The sequence below is a fragment of the Mesoplodon bidens genome, assembly GCF_964165515.1.
Source record: "Mesoplodon bidens genome assembly, chromosome: 9".
Taxonomy (NCBI): Eukaryota; Metazoa; Chordata; class Mammalia; order Artiodactyla; family Ziphiidae; genus Mesoplodon; species Mesoplodon bidens.
This window is the reverse complement of record NC_138166.1, coordinates 8,174,397-8,189,391: the sequence shown is the minus strand read 5'-3', so window position 1 is coordinate 8,189,391 and position 14,995 is coordinate 8,174,397. Positions and strand designations below refer to the sequence as shown.

Genomic DNA, 14,995 nt, shown 5'->3' with positions numbered 1-14,995 from the left:
TTAAAAAAAACCCCAAATCCTGGCAAGTCAAAGAATGGATATATCTGAAATAGGTGGTATGTTTACTTAATTCTTATCTAAACAAGTAATTTGAAATGGGTTTTGCTACTAAGAGATAGTAGTTTCCACAGATTGCTATTATTCTGAGAAAAGCAAATTAAGATTTATCTTGGAAGGTAGCACTGTGTAATGGAACGCCAGCCTATGGGTATCTGTATCTGTAAATGAGATCCAAACTCTGTATCTTAAAAGCTGTCTGACATGGGCAAGTTATTTCAACCTCTGTGAGACTCAATTTCCTCATCTTCAAAATGGGGGTAAAAATGTTGACTTAAAAAATTTTTTTTATTGAAGTATAGTTGATTTACAATGTTGTGTTAATTTCTGTTGTACAGTGAAGTGATTCAGTTATATATATATATTCTTTTTATATTTTTTTCATTATGGTTTATCACAGGATATTGAATATAGTTTCCTGTGATATACAGTAGGACCTTGTTGTTTATCCATTTTAAATGTCATAGTTTGCATCTACTAACCCCAAACTCCCAGGCCATCCCTCCCTCATCCCCCCTCCCCATTGGTAACCATAAGTCTGAGTGTTTTTTGAGAAAGTTCTCGCACAGAGTCTGAGAGTTCTAAAAATAAACATTCCCTTTCACTTTGACACAATTTAAATTTGTACCACATACAGATACTCTGAGTCTTAATAACTTGAAAATCAACCAGGAGAAAAAAACAAAAAGCAGGGCCATTGTGGTCAGACATGCTATGTTTGAGTCTGGTTCTTTCATTTGCTGTCTTGTGACTTTGGGCAAATTATTGAACTTTTCTATGTCTGTTTAATTTTCTTTAAAAAATGAGGATTAAATGATATTGTATAAGTAAAATAATTGGCCCAAGCCTTCCTATTTCATGGTTGTTGAACTAGTTGAATAATAATAGCAGGTGACATTCATTCAATGCTTACTATGTGCTACATACTGTCCTAAGTACGTTACCTGCATTTAATTATCACAACAACCTTATGAAATAGGCATTACTGCCATTATCCTGAACTTATAACTGAGGAAACTAAGATTCAGAGAAATCTAGTGGTTTCCCCACAGTCACATAGAGAATGCGTGATGGAGCCAGAATTTAAACCCAGTTGGAATAGGCTACAGAATCTGCACTCCCTTAACTGAGAGTGATTCTGCTCCCAACATGGTATCCAAATCTGGCCTATTTCTTCTGCCACTTTTCTTTCCCTTTGCTGTGGGCTCTCAGGTGGTTGTGGGTGGTGGCATTAAATATGTCCTGTGTGTCTTGTCTCCTGCTTGGACTGTAATCTGTGACAGAGCAACAACTGCTCAATATGTGGAGCAGCAGTTATGCAGTTACTGTTTATTCATACAACTCTCATTTTAGCTTAAATGTATTTGCTTAGTCTATTGGAAGTCTTGTACGTATCCTGACTAGCTTGCTTTTGGTCATTGTTATTTAAGTAAGTTAATTTTTATAAATGCGTGTTTGGCTAGGAGAATTATGATCTGTGTTGTCGCTGAATGCCTTGTCTTGGACTAGGTGAGAAGATGAAGTTTTTTTTTGGCGGGGGGGTTTCCTTAAGCTTGATGTATAAAATATATGCAGCACGGTTAGTGGTAAAGTGAAGACAAAGTAGAATTTATATTTGGCCTTTCACTGTATTTTGAAGATTTAGAAGCTAAAGAAATGAATCCTTATTTTTTTTAAACTAAGCTGTTTATTTTAAGTAATGAATAGCTTTTAAAAAGCTATTTTAAATAGTTTAATAATTTCTTTAAACAATTTTTAATAATTTCCATTCTAATTGTTGAAATAACATTTATTGAAAAATTCAAATAATTATTAATTGCATAATGTTAAATTTTATAGTTTTGGCTGTAAAAGCTTTAACACCTGGGAATTAATGTTATAGGATTGTTAAATAGAGCTCTAGTATTCACACTGAGTAATGTGTTTTTGACCCTCTGATTGATAAAGTAAGGCATATTTGAATTATTTTCCTATGATTAATAATAGCAACTAATAATCTTTTTTTCCTCACTAGCAGGATCTTCTCCCAATTCATGATGCAAGGTTAGGTTAAGTAGAAAAGTAGAAGTTAAATTATCTTTGCCAAGATGACTTCTTGGGGAAAGTTTTTAATTGGACAGTACCTTGATTAATAAATTCACTGAGAACACACTGCCACGTACCAGCAAGTTGGAAAATAAACAATCTTCATAAATTATGCAGAGTGGTGTTGGTTTGCATTAACAGCAATGTTCTGGTTAAAGTTGGGCCAGGAAAAAACACCACCGTGTTCTGCTTCTACTTTTCACTACACACGTAAACTGTGCCAACAGCAGACAGCCAAGACCTGGGAAGGAACGACAAACCAGGACTATGTTGGGCCCCTCAGAATTTCTAGAAACTTCTTTGTAGGGCTCTGTTGTATTAATTTTATTCACCTCTATTAGTCATCCATCTCTGTTTCTCCTGTTCACCTCACATCGGAATGGAGAGAGAATTTGACTGGCTCAGTTTGAGTCAGCTGTCTAGCCTGGGATCGCTGTGGAGGACGGGTGTGTATAGGATCAAATTACACAGATATGATCCTTTAAAGTCCTCCTCAGAGTATAGCAGGACTTCAGTCCTTTATTCTTAGTGATTTAATGATTTTTCTTAAGTATAAATGAGAGGTGTTAAATCAACTATATACTTGCTTTTTAATCTTTAGTTTACAGATTACAGCTGCTAATTAAAGATGGGGGCTTGACACTTGGGGGCTATTGAGGACCCCTGTTATTACACTGTATCACAGCTCTCACTAGCTCTAAGGGTTATTTTTTTAATCTCTTGAGGACTAAAAGGGAATACCAAGAGAGCATTCAGAAGAGACAGTCCATGGCTGCTTCCTTCTGCCATATGGCTAGCCCCTACTGGTTGCTACAGAGGCCAAAGAGCTGATGAGGGCCTTCTCTCCTTGGCTTCTTCCAGAACTTGGAGTTCTCCCAGTTCTACCACAGAGCTGTTTGCCAGGCTCCCTTCCTTCCATTCCCTCCCTTTCCTGTGTGAATCAGTTGAATTCATTCATCACCACCTAATGCAACTTAAGTTACCCGTCTGCCACAAGAGTCCTGTATGGAATGGTGTTGTTTCCTTGGGCACTTCAAATATTTTAGCATTTTACCTCTTTAACTCATTTTTTCCCTTGATATTCTAGGATATAGGTATCTATCTATCTGCCCTTTTATAGTACTAGAATTTCTGACAGTTTTGTTATTAAGATATAACTTTAGCAGAAAATTTCTGTTATATAACTCATAGGAAAAGCCTTATTTATTTTTATAATGAGTCAAATTGATTTTGAGAAGTGGCAGTTGCTTTCTTAACGACTTGCCCCCTCTATCACAGTACTTTCCCATGAGAAAATGTATTCAAAACCACCTAGCCCAGTACCTAATATGTGATGCTACTCAGATGATATTAGCTTCCACTTCCTCTTGATTTTTTAAATGATGTTTCAATCATAGTTTAAAAGTAATACATGTCTACAATACGAAAAGTGGAAAATGCAGGTAAGTATAATAAAGTCACACAATTACCCTACTGTTAACATTGTGAATTTTCCCCAACAAAATTAGGATTATACTGTATTTAGTTTTTTTGTATACTGTTTTCATGTAAAAGTACTTTCCCATGTCACTAAATACCCTTTTAAAACATAATTTTAAAGAGTATAATATTCTGTTACATAAATATGCCATAATTTATTTATTAAACCCTTCTCCTATTTACATATAGCGTTCATGTCATTGAACTAATAATCTCTTCTTTAATAGCTTTATAGATAGAGATTTTTGAGTAAACAGAGAGGAACCTTTTCAGGCTTTTGAGGCATCAGTCCTTATATATGTAACCAGTCTCCCATCTCAGCTGCCATACCATCCCATTCAAGCTCTTTATTCTAGACCTTCTTCGTCTTTCTTAGGCTCTGACACCCCACATGAGCATATCCTCCAAGTGGATGACCTCCTCGCCCTGCTGCTCTGGGTCACTCCCGCATGTGGTCACCCTACTTACCCTGCTTAGGCTGTGATTCCCCTAACCCGACAGGGTCCCCCTTTACACTCCACTTTAGCTGATACCCTGCCCTTGTCACCCCTATGTGTCAGACTCTCTGACACCCTGCTTTGGGTCCCCCATGACTCTGCCTCCTCTAATGGATGTAGTACTGAATTGTTCGGGAGAAGCAGGGGGAAAGAGAAGAGAAGCTACACAGTTTGAAGACATAGAGAAGGGCCTTGCCAAGTGCATAGCATCATGCTTGGCATATTGTAGGTATTTGGTGGCAGGGTGTGTGTGTGTGCGTTTGTGTATCTGATTCTTCCCCTCGTGATCCTGGACTGTTGAGCCTTGGTGGTAAAAGAGGAAATACAAACATAACTCAGCTGACTCCCAGCTGACTGCTTCTAATACCAACTCAGCTGCATTTGCTCTTCCTGGAATCCGTACTCTAAGTCACTCTAGTTGATACTGTATTCTGTCTCCCCGAGTAGTTGTTTCTTACCTTCTTTATTGTGACCCATTTCCCAAACTCCCCAGCTTCCATATCTCAGCTAATGACTTTCCCTACTATTTAAATGAGATTAAGATTATTTGACGTGAATATGTGTACATAACGACTTCAAAATGTTTCAGTATTTTTAACTCTCTTTACCTTCTTTCTTGAAACTCTTTCCTTGTTTGCTATTTATTATAGATATATACTATATTCCTTTTATATACATAAATATATATAATCTTTAATTATCATATATATTAATATACTATACAGTCTCTCCCTAATTTTTCTAAGTCTCCTTACCTAACTTTGATACTTCTCCCCTCCAGTTGAATATTTATCCTTCTTAACATTTTGTTCTTATCTCATTAAGTTATTTTATTTCCCTAGATTATTAAATTGACCACATAATATCAAAACACCTAGTTTATGCTACTGAGTTCCAAATTTTTACCTTCCTAACTCTGAACTCAGACATAATTCCTAACTGTCTTAGAGCTCCAACAGCTTTTCTCAAACCTATTTTTTTATTCCATGTCATGTTTAATGATCCCCATGAAGCTCCGGGTACTTAAGCCAGAAATGGTCATCTTTATCTCTTTCCCATGTCCCCATACCCAGTAAGTTTCCTATTCTTGTACATTTTACCTCACAAATACTGCTCATTTTCAGACCAACTCTTGCTGATGTATAGTGCAATAGTCCTTACTTCATTCTGCTTTGAATTATAACTAACTGAATTTTTTTTCTTTGGATTTATAATTTCTTAGAAGCAGATTCTACCATGATTATCTCTCTTTGTTGAATTAAAGAATACTCTTCTTTTTTTCTATACTTGAGTCAGTGTTTTACTATATCTTTAACTGGCTTTCCTTAGGCAATAGGAACTTGGTCATGATTCATGATTTGATTATATGTATGTGGCCTGTAAAACACTATTCTTAGGGTTAATGCAGGGAAGAGTGTGGTTTTAGATGATGCATAGCCTGACACAATCTGTGGGAAGAGATTAAATGGCCTTAGCTGTTATTACTTTTAATGAATGGAATCTTCGCTAATTAACAAGATTTTAGTATCTGAGGATGTGTTTTCAAACTTTGATGTTTTGATCCAAATGCCAGAGGCCAGCTAGATATGTAGTATTTTAAGATGGATTGAATTCCAGAAATCTGTTTTCTTCCTTTAAAAATTATATTCTCCACCCAAAAAGGTCTTAATTTTTAAAGACTTTTTTTTTTAATTTGCCTTCTACTTAAGCAGCTTTGCTTTTCTGTAGTAATACTTTTGGTTATGATATGATTCTGCTAATAATTGATAGCAGAAGAAATAAATGACAGTTGAAGCAAAGAGACTGCAAAGAAACCTCTTTGCTTATAATTATTCATATTTTTTCCATGACTTACACTTCTTTCCCCAGTTAGGATACAGGTATCACCGGCTTTTTGAAAATTTGTTTCACACCACTTTGCTTTTACGAAAAGCCTACGTTGGTACCTGTTTTTGCTACCAGAAAAAAATCCAAAGAGGATTTTTGCTTTTATGAAAAAAGGTGAAAAGTGAAATTAGCCTTCAGCATTTATTTTGCAGTGAGTGAGCTGTTCAAGTGGCAGCATGCACCCCAAGCAGAAAGAGTGGCACCGCCAAGCTCCTTCCCTAGGAACTACATGAAGCATCCCAGCTGCCATATCTTTGAACTGTGTCTTTGAGCATCTGTGATTTATCTTGATTTATTTTGTGCATCTGTTAGCAAGATGTGTCTTAAGGTAACTGATGCTTCACTTTACGCCATTTTGGCCTACGAACAGTTTCATAGGAATGCTCTACTTTTGGATAGTGGGAGAAACCATATTTTAACTTGGAATAATTACCCATTTTAGGTCCTTCCCTTCCCCCAATAACTAGAATTATAGGGCAATATTTTAATTATTGGATTAGAAAGCTTCTATGGTTTGGCTTCTCATATGTTTTTTTTTTTTTTTTTTTTTTTTTTTTTTTTTTTTTTTTTTGCTGTATGCGGGCCTCTCACTGTTGTGGCCTCTCCCGTTGCGGAGCACAGGCTCCGGACGCGCAGGCCCAAAGGCCATGGCTCACGGGCCCAACCGCTCCGCGGCATGTGGGATCCTCCCAGACCGGGGCACGAACCCGTGTCCCCTGCATCGGCAGGCGGACTCTCAACCACTGCGCCACCAGGGAAGCCCTCATATGTTTTTTAGAGTTCTAAGAAAAGACTGATTCAGAAGAGCTAAAGATTTGGTAAAATAATTTGGTAGTTGTTATACATTCAAAAGAGTTACTAGCTCTTGCCATGTCTTCAGACCATACCTTTTTTTTAAAAAAATAAATTTATTTATTTTTATTTTTGGCTGCATTGGGTCTTTTTTTTAAAAAATTAGTTTCTGCTTTATAACAAAGTGAATCAGTCATACATATACATCTGTTCCCACATCCCTTCCCTCTTGCGTCTCCCTCCCTCCCACCCTCCCTATCCCACCCCTCCAGGCGGTCACAAAGCACCGAGCTGATCTCCCTGTGCTATGCGGCTGCTTCCCACTATCTATCTACCTTACGTTTGGTACTGTATATATGTCCATGCCTCTCTTTCGCTTTGTCACAGCTTACCCTTCCCCCTCCCCATATCCTCAAGTCCATTCTCAAGTAGGTCTGTGTCTCTATTCCTGTTTTACCCCTAGGTTCTTCAGGACATTTTTTTTTTAAATTCCACATATATGTGTTAGCATACGGTATTTGTCTTTCTCTTTCTGACTTATTTCACTCTGTATGACAGACTCTAGGTCTATCCACCTCATTACAAATAGCTCAGTTTCGTTTCTTTTTATGGCTGAGTAATATTCCATTGTATATATGTGCCACATCTTCTTTATCCATTCATCCGATGATGGACACTTCGGTTGTTTCCAGCTCCGGGCTATTGTGAATAGAGCTGCAATGAACATTTTGGTACATGTCTCTTTTGGAATTATGGTTTTCTCAGGGTATATGCCCAGTAGTGGGATTGCTGGGTCATATGGTAGTTCTATTTTTAGTTTTTTAAGGAACCTCCATACTGTTCTCCATAGTGGCTGTACCAATTCACATTCCCACCAGCAGTGCAAGAGTGTTCCCTTTTTTCCACACCCTCTCCAGCATTTATTGTTTCTAGATGTTTTGATGATGGCCATTCTGACTGGTGCGAGATGATATCTCATTGTAGTTTTGATTTGCATTTCTCTAATGAGCAAAGATGTTGAGCATCCTTTCATGTGTTTGTTGGCAGTCTGTATATCTTCTGTGGAGAAATGTCTATTTAGGTCTTCTGCCCATTTTTGGATTGGGTTGTTTGTTTTTTTGCTATTGAGCTGCATGAGCTGTTTATAAATTTTGGAGATTAATCCTTTGTCAGTTGCTTCATTTGCAAATATTTTCTCCCATTCTGAGGGTTGTCTTTTGGTCTTGTTTATGGTTTCCTTTGCTGTGCAAAAGCTTTGAAGTTTCATTAGGTCCCATTTGTTTATCTTTGTTTTTATTTCCATTTCTCTAGGAGGTGGGTCCAAAAGGATCTTGCTGTGATTTATGTCATAGAGTGTTCTACCTATGTTTTCCTCTAAGAGTTTGATAGTTTCTGGCCTTACATTTAAGTCTTTAATCCATTTTGAGCTTATTTTTGTGTATGGTGTTAGGGAATGATCTAATCTCAAACTTTTACATGTCCCTGTCCAGTTTTCCCAGCACCACTTATTGAAGAGGCTGTCCTTTCTCCACTGTACATTCCTGCCTCCTTTATCAAAGATAAGTTGGCCATATGTGCGTGGGTTTATCTCTGGGCTTTCTATCCTGATCCACTGATCTATCTTTCTGTTTTTATGCCAGTACCACACTGTCTTGATTACTGTAGCTTTGTAGTATAGTCTGAAGTCAGGGAGCCTGATTCCTCCAGCTCCGTTTTTCGTTCTCAAGATTGCTTTGGCTATTCGGGGTCTTTTGTTTTTCCAAACAAATTTTGAAAGTTTTTGTTCTAGTTCTGTGAAAAATGCCAGTGGTAGTTTGATAGGGATTGCATTGAATCTGTAGATTGCTTTGGGTAGTAGAGTCATTTTCACAATATTGATTCTTCCAATCCAGGAGCATGGTATATCTCTCCATCTATTTGTATCATCTTTAATTTCTTTCATCAGTGTCTTATAATTTTCTGCATACAGGTCTTTTGTCTCCTTAGGTAGGTTTATTCCTAGATATTTTATTCTTTTTGTTGCAATGGTAAATGGGAGTGTTTTCTTGATTTCATTTTCAGATTTTTCATCATTAGTGTACAGGAATGCCAGAGATTTCTGTACATTAATTTTGTATCCTGCTACTTTACCAAATTCATTGATTAGTTCTAGTAGTTTTTCGGTAGCATCTTTAGGATTCTCTATGTATAGTATCATGTCATCTGCAAACAGTGACAGCTTTACTTCTTCTTTCCCAATTTGGATTCCTTTTATTTCCTTTTCTTCTCTGATTGCTGTGGCTAAAACTTCCAAAACTAAGTTGAATAAGAGTGGTGAGAGTGGGCAGCCTTGTCTTGTTCCTGATCTTAGTGGAAATGGTTTCAGTTTTTCACCATTGAGGACAATGTTGGCTGTGGGTTTGTCATATATGGCCTTTATGATGTTGAGGAAAGTTCCCTCTATGCCTACTTTCTGCAGGGTTTTTATCATAAATGGGTGTTGAATTTTGTCGAAAGCTTTCTCTGCATCTATTGAGATGATCATATGGTTTTTCTCCTTCAACTTGTTAATATGGTGTATCACATTGATTGATTTGCGTATATTGAAGAATCCTTGCATTCCTGGAATAAACCCCACTTGATCATGGTGTATGATCCTTTTAATGTGCTGTTGGATTCTGTTTGCTAGTATTTTGTGGAGGATTTTTGCATCTATGTTCATCAGTGATATTGGCCTGTAGTTTTCTTTCTTTGTGACATACTTGCCTGGTTTTGGTATCAAGGTGATGGTGGCCTCGTAGAATGAGTTTGGGAGTGTTCCTTCCTCTGATATTGTTTGGAAGAGTTTGAGAAGGATGGGTGTTAGCTCTTCTCTAAATGTTTGATAGAATTCGCCTGTGAAGCCATCTGGTCCTGGGCTTTTGTTTGTTGGAAGATTTTTAATCACAGTTTCAAGTTCAGTGCTTGTGATTGGTCTATTCATATTTTCTATTTCTTCCTGAGTCAGCCTTGGCAGGTTGTGCATTTCTAAGAATTTGTCCATCTCTTCCAGGTTGTAACTACCTTTTTGAAGGGACACCTTCTCTTTAGCCTCTTGACATCTGAACCACTGCTCTTCTGAATGTGATGACCTAAGTAGTAATCAGATCACCCAAGAGTAGCTTTTTAAATTGTTTTTCAAAGATACTTCTTTTCGGGGCTTCCCTGGTGGCGCAGTGATTGAGAGTCCGCCTGCCGATGCGGGGGACACGGGTTCGTGCCCTGGTCCGGGAGGATCCCACATGCCGCGGAGTGGCTGGGCCCGTGAGCCATGGCCGCTGAGCCTGTGCCTCCGGAGCCTGTGCTCCACAACTGGAGAGGCCACAACAGTGAGAGGCCCGCGTACCACACACACACACACACAAAAAAAAAAAAAAAAAAAAAAGATACTTCTTTTCTAGGACCATAAGTGATGCATGTTTCGCACTTCACCATCTAATTATTACCTGGGTTTTAATATTTGTATTCTTTTTTTTTTTTTTTTTTTTTGCGGTACGTGGGCCTCTCACTGTTGTGGCCTCTCCTGTTGTGGAGCACAGGCTCCGGACGCACAGGCTCAGCGGCCATGGCTCACGGGCCCAGCCGCTCCGCGGCATGTGGGATCTTCCCGGACCTGGGCACGAACCCGTGTCCCCTGCATCGGCAGGCGGACTCTCAACCACTGCGCCACCAGGGAAGCCCAATATTTGTATTCTTGATACCTTCATTTTCGTTACAATTTTTTTTTCCTTAGAAGTCAGAGCCGACTCTGGCAGACACCTAGACAAAGACCATCTTTTTCTCTACCTACCAGTTCTCTCCTCTCATCCCTCTCTATCTCTCCATCCCTGACTGCCCCTCCCTCATTCCCCTCTCTTTGTCCCGCCCCTCTTTTTCCCCTTCCCCATTTTGTTTGTCTCAGTATATAGAAAGATAAAAAATAAGAATGATGATAGGCGGAGGTAGATAATTCCTTGTAAAGTTAATATTCATTGACAGAAACATATTAATTTCTTAGTTAACTAATTTAAATTACTTTGCAGTTCATCAGACCTGGGTTAGAATCCTGCTTTATAAAAATAGTATTTATCCATTGTAGGGAGAAAAAGTGATATAGGATCAATGAATATAAAGCAGAAAGTAAAAGAGCTGTCCTCACTATTAATGGCTTTCATGTATCCTTGTAAAATGTCTGCTATATATATTTACATACATACTTACTGTAGCATATTAGCTACATCCACTCGCCTTTTATAAGTAGGTTTTCAGTAGGTCAGAAAGCATCTATTTAAGTTCAATTTTAATCCACTTGATATTACTAAGTTATAGTATCTCAATTTCTTTTCTAATTTTTTTCTTAAAAAAAATTTTTTTTTTACCACTTTCAGGACACTGGTCCCTCAGATATTTTCTGTTTGTATTTTTTTTCACCAGTTTTAACATTTGCATCTTATGGCTTCGATCTTAGAAGTGGAAGTAATTGAAGTGTTATGTTCAGAGTAATTAGGAATTAAAGCCTGTGAAAAGAAAATTTAGAATTATCCTTGCTGTCATTATGGGGAGTAGTGTAAGTGATCCATGTAGGATTGCCAGACCTGTTGTTGAAGATACAGCATGAATCTATAGAGGGCAGTGTTTGGTCTTCTGGGACCAGGCGAGAAAAGCTGACTGTAGATCAGCCCTGGTTGGGTAAGAGTACACCTGAGGCTTAAGGTGTTCAGGGCATCTGTGGGAGTAATACCAGAGCATTGATAAACTTCGCTTACTATAACCAGGCACCAGAAAATGAACTTTACTTTCTTAACACGTACAAAACAGTTCGCTGCACATCAAATGTAAATCAGGATTTCAGAGTCCTCTCTTATAATACAATAGAAACAATGTTTTTCCCTCCTTGAAACACATTGTCACGTGAAGAATATGGTTGAAAATTCATAGAACTTCTCATACATTAATTACCTAGGTATTTCTGTCTACCAACAAAACACTGTTTGCATATATATCCTTTTGTTCCCATAGAATGTTAGGCACTTTTCTAAACACCCAAACAGTGGAGGCATTTTGTGGGTCAGGAAAGAGCAGTTAGGAGGTAGCTTAAATTTGAAAGTGGCCAAAATATTACATAATATTTTTCCCAATTAAAGAACATATTATCTGATTAAAATTCCTGTTCTGTTAGACAGATGTTACTACAGAGCTTCCTTTAATCTTTTGTATGACATTAAAAAAATAATGTAGTTATTTTCTTCCTGATTTTTCACAGAGAACTATATTTGAACTTGGCCTTGTTATTTACTTTTTTTGTAGAAGAAATACAAAAAAGAAACAGCTATCAAGTTTAGGTGATTTAGTCAAGTCTGCCAAGTATGTGTATGTCCGAAGTAGTATAGAACCTTTGAAAAACTTGTCAAATTGTTTTTTAATTTTTTTTTTAACACAGCCTGCAAATTATTCTTGATCCATGACCTTAAGTCTTGGGAAGATGATTCTTCTCTTCTTCAGTCTGTTTCACTTCTTTTCTTGCTCAATTATGATTGACCATAAGATTATGTTTCTTTCAAGGGAAAAGCTTGACCCCAGCTGCAGATGTTCTAATCTTCTATCTTGCCAGATTTCAGAGTGGAAGAAAGTGAGGCTTTAGGTCAGAAAGGAGCCTTCCCTTCTGAATTCCTTCCCTGTCCCTTCTAGTATCCTGCCACCACTCTGATTTCATGATGGCTCTGAGGTACTACACACATATCCCAAGAAACAATTTTCAGAGACAATTAAGTCTGAATTCATATGTGAGGGTAGTTTGTTAATGGCATATGCATCACTAAGCAGAACCCTGAACATCTCCTGAAGCACCTGTGTTTAGCTTTAAAGGCACCCTCACAGTTTTCTTCAGTAAAGAAGCCAATTTGTGTATGTAACTAAAGGGTCCATTCTGGTAGTATTTTAAAAACAAAAAAAAGTCTGCTGCAAAGGAGAGCTGATGTTTCCACTTTTTGAGACATTTAATTGCTTGTAATTGAAAATGACACTTACCTGGTTAAAAAAAAATTAAGATCCCACACGGTATATTCTATTATAGTAAAAGTTGTCCTTCCTCTCACACATCAAATCTTTGAAGAAAAGTTGATTAGCCAGTAAAACAAGCCATCATTTTCCTTTTTATATCCTTTTTATAGGAATATTCCCCATCACCATTCTGCTGCCTGCAAGAACCTCAGCCTTCAAAAAACTTTTCCACTTTTAGTCACTACTTCACTGCAAGGTTTATTAGACTTTCTATACCTTTTTAAAAACCTGGAGCTATTCAGTACCACGCTGTGGTTGTACTGACATGCTTTTCTGACTTAGTCTATTGCACATGCATTATTTTATTTTCCCTGACTTTAGGACTGTGGGATATATATTTCCATGTCCATATTCTTGAGTCATCTTGAAATAAAAACACAGTTCTTGGACTTCCCTGGCAGGCCAGTGGTTAAGACTCCACACTTCCATTGCAGGGGGCACAGGTTCGATCCCTGGTTGGGGAACTAGGATCCCACATGCTGTACAGCGTGACCAATAAATACATCAATTAATTTAAAAAAAACCCACAGTTCTTTAAAAAGAGAACCTAGTGCAATCGTTTTGTATGTGAAAACAAAATACTGCCAAAATAATTATTAAACGTACTGGTACATATTCTTTATTAGTTTTGATTGTTGTTTCACTGAAGAGTATGCAGTGCATTGAAATAGTTACACATTTAAAAAATAACATTTAATTGAATCAAGCCTAGTCATTCTGAGTTATCAAGTTAGAGCAGAACTGCTCCTGTGGAATCTGTGTTCCCATACTTCTTTTCTGATTTTAAGGAAGATGATTGAGGGGCAATTAGTAACCGCAGGTCAGCTCTGCCATTAGGTCTAACCGTTTGGTTATTGCTTACCTAGGACTTACTAATCGTGCTTTATAGAGACTGATGGCAGCTTTGGTTAAGTATGAGTCAGTTGTTCAGCCTGTGTGGCTTGGTCTAGGTGTTATAAGATTTTAATATGCAGGGTATTATTATATCATAAAGTGCTTTTTAAAATAAGAAAGGAGTCACAGGAATGTGATGAAAAAGAACAGTATTTAAAGGACCAGAGAAATTAGAATGAATAAGGTAATATGTAGGAGAGATAATAGAAATGACGGGCTATTATGGAACATCCCCAGATCCACACTGGGTGTCTGGGTGTTGCTCTCTCTCTGCTAGAAAATGTACAAACACATGTACATCCTTAAAAAGTCTTTATAACAAGTCACACCTTTAAAAAATGACTTAATAAATCATTTTTAAGCTTCTTTATATCTATCTTTAAACCCTTCTCATATTCTCAATTTCTCATTTCTTGAAACGAGATTTTAAAAATAACATGTAGCTAAGAGGACTTTTGGGTAGAAAGGTTTTGTGATTCAGAAAATATTTTCCTGAACTTACTCATATCTTTGCCTATCTCTGGTCTCTGTCTCCAGTCTCTAAATTGTAATTATCTGAAGTAATTTTAATGTCTCAGGATTCTAATTTTCAATTAATACTAATAATGAAGACTCTCAGTTTAAACTATAGGCTGTTGACCCACTTCAGTATTCTATTGGATATAGGAAATTAAGTGGAAACTGGAGACAATAGGAGGTAACAGAGAACTTGGTTAGGAACAGTAAGAATGGTTTGTTCATCCTGCCCAGGTGAAGGTATAGTTCAGAGACCTTCCCAGCATCCAAGAGTAATAGGCACAGAAGGTACAAGGAATTCTACTTCTTGATGCTTTTCCCTGTGTCTTCAGTTGCTTTCCTGACTATATTTTTCAATTTAAACCTTAATCTAATTGGTAATTGTGGTCTACCTGCTTATGAATTTTTACTTCTGTAGAATATTGATTTTTTTTTCTTTAAAAATGACTCCATAAAGAATTAATCACTTGGGAGTTTTTTCTTGAATGTACCAGGGCTGTAGCAATTATGTTTATTCAAAATAAAAATTCCCTAGGGTCACTGCCCCAGGCTTTTAAACTTTAGTAGTGTATCAGAATAATCTAGAGGGTTTTTTACAAACATTGTTGAGTATCACATCCCTATTTCTGATTGAGTAATTCTGGGCTGAAACCAGAGAGTTACCATTTCTATCAAGTTTCGAGAAGATGCTAAAACTGCTGGTCCTGCAAGCATCCTTTGAGAACCACTGC

The 14,995-nt window shown here is 37.4% G+C and overlaps 1 protein-coding gene across 2 annotated transcripts in view; it reads left to right on the top strand.

The window, feature by feature from the left end:
• Positions 1 to 14,995, top strand: part of PHTF2 (putative homeodomain transcription factor 2) — a 121,971-nt gene that overhangs the window by 52,720 nt on the left and 54,256 nt on the right. The window lies entirely within an intron of this gene.